This window comes from Acyrthosiphon pisum, chromosome A2, assembly GCF_005508785.2.
Source record: "Acyrthosiphon pisum isolate AL4f chromosome A2, pea_aphid_22Mar2018_4r6ur, whole genome shotgun sequence".
In the NCBI taxonomy this organism is placed as follows: domain Eukaryota; kingdom Metazoa; phylum Arthropoda; class Insecta; order Hemiptera; family Aphididae; genus Acyrthosiphon; species Acyrthosiphon pisum.
The window spans coordinates 78,920,584-78,926,234 of record NC_042495.1 but is presented as its reverse complement, the minus strand read 5'-3'; positions in this window follow the sequence as shown (position 1 = coordinate 78,926,234).

The following is a 5,651-nucleotide window of genomic DNA, read 5'->3' as shown; positions in this document are numbered from 1 at the left end:
CGCCCCAAATTTGATTTTCATGTATCAAAATACTAAGAAAAATATTCTGCTTTGGAATATAAAATTAAAACCCTATGTTGTCATTCAAAAAAGTAAAAAACTTAAAAAATTATTAGGATTAAAAATATTTAAAAATATAATTTTTTAATAAAAACGTTTTTTTATAAGCAACTTGAAACTATGTAAAAAAATATTTTCAAAAAAATTTACACTTTTTGAAATAATGAGTGTTGTTTGATAAAAGAATAATCACCCGGTATATATTTTTCAACTGCTATTATAAAAATATATGAAGAGCCTCGTATTAAATTTCAAGCTTGTTGACTCAACGAATAAAATTAATAATTAATAAAAAATGAATGACTCTAAACAGCTGTAATAACTAATAAGTGGTTTTCTGTTCGGCAAATAAAGACAATATGGGGGAATATAACTCCTAACCTCCCTTCCCCCCCTGAGCACGCTACTGTACCTATAAGTATTAATACTTTTGAGCTATCTATATCCGTGCTAGTATATATTTAATGTGTAAAAGTGTAAAAGTTGATCAGCCCTCCCCGAAAAAAAATCCTGGCTACGCCACTGATGTATACCTATGTATATATTGCAAATATTGAAAAATTATGTGTTTTAGTATTTATACTAACATAAAAACCTATATAGTATATAGCTACCTAATAGCTACCTACCTATTTTTTAATATGCGTATGGGGAAAACCATAATGCAGTGTCATTAACGAGTGACAACTAAGAATTATTTTTTTCACGACTAGGTTTTATGACGCACGCGTACCTTTCTATATTAACTAAAAAAATATAACGACTAACCTTGATACTTTTTAAAACATTGTAAACTATATAGGTAAGCTTAACGAGTTATTTGATATAGGTACTTACTTTACCTCACGAAGTTACTTTTCATCACGATATAAAGTTAATAATGTTTTTTATAGATTCTGAGCAGAGCAATGTTTTGTATTGGTACAATGTAATGTATTGTATTGGTCTTACGAAGTCACAATGATGACATCGTAGGTTTTTAATTTGCAATGTAATACAGATTCATTTACAAATGTTTTCGAAGTTGGAAAATCAAACGAAGAAATGATAAAATGACGAAACGTACCTATTCGTGCAGCTAGGTGGTTATATAGATAACGACGGGCTGTTTTCAAACAGAGGTTGAACAATGCTGTACCGCCTGTACCTAACTATATAGTTGTTACTTGTTGTCTATCGTAGTTACCTATAATTGTTAGGTGTAGTAACACAGATCTCACTCACATTCACATTTCCCTCTCAGACCTAAGTCATAAAATAAAATTATTCAATTTTTAAGCTATTTATAGGTATCTAATTAATTGGAAATACATTTTAAAAAAGGTGGAGTACTGAATTTGAATGTGTTTGAAAAAATTGTCACTATTTTGTATAACGGAACTTATACCAAAAAAACCGAAAAAAATTAGTCAAAAAAGTAGTTTTTTGTTATTTTTATCGAGGATACCATGATGTTTTAAAAAATCAATTGTTTTCGGTTTATTCGGTATAACTTCCGTAATAAAAAAGAGTGAACATTCAAACACATATTTTGGAAAAAAAAAAATTTGAAAAATGAGCTTGGGCCGTAAACTAGATTTGCTCCCCCACTTGTCCACCTTTTAGATTCTGAGTGGAGCGATGAATGTATTGATTTTACAATGATGTGTGTTTTATTTTTCTAATATATAATTTTTTTAAATTTTTTTTGTGTCTACATGTAGGGGAGAGTTAGTAAATGCGGGTCACCTAAGGGAATACTCTTATATCTTACCAAATATAACTCCGAAACTTAAATCGATTCTCAATATTGATTTATAAACTTATAGGCTACAACATACTTGAATTTGAGATTTTTTAAAGTATTTTTCATATTTTGTTTTAATTTTTTAAAAAAAAACTACAAATGACCGGTATTACCGTCCTTGTTTGAAAATCGAAATACATGTAAATAAATAGATAGAAAATATAATTTTGTTAATCATTTTGTAAAAATGAATTTTGTTCCCAAATTAATAGGAAATTTTATTTTAGAAACAAAAATACAACTTCAGTCAAACAGAAAGCAGTCTGCCATGGTATTACAGGTGCGCTTGTCCGCGGCGGACAGCGGTCTGGTTGTATTATTGTACAGTATCCGCGCGGACAGACCGCTTTGCGTTTGACTGAGCCATTAAACCTTTAATTTTAAATCAACTGTCAAAACCGGTCACTTATATAATTTTGAGTGATTGGTATTGCCCGATCAGTTTTGACCGGTATTGGCCGAATATAAATAATTTTTAAATACGTTGTATCTAAATAAATAAATTAACCAACCGTTTTATAACTGTAAACATCTTAAGCTACATAACATTTAGTATAAACAGGTTAATAAATAAATTTTAATACAATGAAATAAAAACTTACCAATATTTTTTTCGAATAGTAAAATAATATGTAGGCAAATTTCGAAAAAAGGAAAACAAACAATTCCGTTATCAGTAATTAACATTATATGGCGGGAACAATATAAGATATAACAATATCGCCCTATACAATATAAGAAATCAGCTGCACGATGAAACAGATTTTTATTAATCTTTATTAGTCTTTCAGATTACCTGTATGACCGGTATTTGCCTCTGACCGACATTTGCCCACTCTCCCCTACACTATAAGTAGTCGAAATAATGCTTTGGTTTTAAACTTAGAATCTTGTTCGATGGGAAAGTGAATATAGTTAGTGCACTGGGGATGTCAAAATTCCCAGCAGAATTTAAAAAGCACAGGGAAAAACAAATATAAAATAACATAAGAAAAACGGGCTTTCGACAAAATTGATTTTTCTGTTTTTGGTGTAACTCTAAAACAAATGATCGTGGATACATGAAATTTTCACTGAATATATTACCATTTTCTATACACCATAAAATTTTCAAAATATTTTGATTTGTTTTGAGCTGTTTACGGACATTTTTAATATCAAATTTTTTTACTATTTTTTCTATAAATGTCAATAACATTTTATTCGTTTAAAGCTTGAAAATGTAATACAAGGCTTCTATAATAATATATTGTTACAACGGCAGTTTAAAAATACAGTCACAATTTTTTTTTTTATAAGCATTTAAAGCATTAATTTTTACAACAGTTATCAAATTGAAAATTTTAAAATGATTTTGTAGTCAAAAATGTATAAAATGTGAAACAAGGTTCCACGTAAGTAGTGAATTCTATAACCAAAAAATACACATAAACACAATTTTTATAGTTAATTTAAGTTCATATTTGGACGAAATTCTATGTTAAATAACCAAGAATAACGATTTTAGTTATTTTATTGTAATTTAAAAATATTATTCGTATGGACTTCAAACATTTCAAGTATATTATTATTATGTACAACTGTACAAGTATTGAAATATGATAATATGCAAATAATATTAATTCAAATACCGTTTATGGTTATCGTATTTTTAATAATAACAATATACCTAAATATAATATAAAATTATATCCTAGAATGACAAACCGTCTCCGCTCAGAATGGTTTTTCGTATATGTACAATGATTTTATCTATACCAATCGTTAAATTAAAATTTAACACCATCTATTACAGTAATCCACTTGTAACCTACTGTACAGCAGAGCCGTGACACTCTCTTACCCGATTTTTATATTATTTACATTGCAATGTGTGAAATAAGAATAAGGAACGAAACTACAATTTATAGAAATCAATTTGGGTTTTTGCCAGAAAATCCATTGATGGAATTGATATTTCAATATTCGACACTTAGTTTATGATTTGTAAAAAGTACAGGAAGAAAAAAAGAAATTTGTGTACGGTGTTTGTAGATTTGAAGAAGACATATTATGATAGAGTTCTACTATGATAGAAACTAGAGAGGAATTGTGGTGAATGTTAAGAAAGAAAGGAGTAGATAGCTGATATATCCTAGTAGTGGTCCCTATGGTCTATAGGGTGTACCTATGTGAAAGTGGGAGAATATGTATGAAGAGTTAATGACAAGAGTGAAGAAGGTATCTGTTTATGCGAAAAAAACAGATTAATTGAGTGGTTATAAATTGCTCCCTTCAATACGTCAATCAATTGATATTTGACTAATAAAATCGGTTGATATATTATATGCGTATATAAATGTGTCAAAAAAATATAAAATATTTATTGATTTTCGATTATTATTTAAGTTTAATCACGGAATTAGTATCGATTTCAATTATTTTAAGACAGTTTGAAAATGTGACATCTATCGGATTTAGGAATCAATCGAATTATTCACAATCTAAATCAGTGGGAACAGTGGCGGGCTGAACTTCAACTTTAAATGACGCATTTTCATAATTATGTACTTACCACCACCACCACCACCACCATCCTATTTTTACTTATAACGAAGTTATGATATTAATAAAATGTGATCAAAAGAGCCAAGAGGTCAGGCTTTAGCATGTAATTCTGCGCCACAGTCACGAAGTGACACCACCCCCTTTGATAAGTTGACGCAACTGCGTCAAAATTGAACGCTTCTGCTCGCCACTGAGTGGGAATATACGTAAAAATATTCATAAAACCTTTCTTTAACGGGATCCGTTTAGGAACCAACGAACAATGGATGAGCCGTTTGGGTTACACCTTTAAATAGTATGATATTAATTGTTTTGCCATTGTTTGATTTTAGTATTAGTAATAAATTACTCATTAGTATTGGTACTATAATCTAACTTTATGTTTTACGGTAGCCGAATAGGTATTTTTAGTGGTTTTGATTATTATGGATATAATTTATAGTGATAATCCTATTGTTTTTTTAGTATTTTTTTCTTTCTTATATTGAAACATAATTTATTTCACCGGCAATATTATTATTAGTTATTACCATAGACTTCTATACTATACACTAGTTAAGTAATTCCTATAATATAACTTACATTGTTATCCATGAAGCTAATAAGGTGACGGCCATTATTTTGTCGGTTGGCAAAACATTTCATTTATTGTACAAATTGTATTAAGAATAAAATTGGTTTTAATGGTAAAATAAAATAATAAATGTAAAATATTTTTTTTATTTTTTTAAACAACAGGTCAGTATAATGGAAATAATAAAATACAATACAACATAAATCATAATTAATCTTATTTAGGGGAGACCTGCAAAGCCCTGCAGGGCAAAGCGCATAGGTTAACTTTATGTGTCAAAAAATGGTGTCCAAACTATTATTTTAAGAACTATGTTTTAATATAATCATAAATTGACTTCTCAAATTCATTATTTAACCATTCAAAAAATTTAATAAGCACTCAATTAATAAAAAAATGAAAAATTTTTAAAAATGGAATTTTATTCACTTTGCCCGGATACCAGGGCAAAGTGAAAACATATGTTGGGCAAAGTGGTAAACAATGAGACAAATAAATAATTTATGTTACTCCATTTAATAATTGTATAATATGCATGTGAACACATATTAATAAATTTACTCACAATAAAAAAAAAAAATTTTTAAATATTATGTATTTTAATTTTTCAACACATAAAATATAAAATTCTTCTTGGTAAAATAAAAACCAAATAAAAAATTATTTTTTCATATTACAATATAA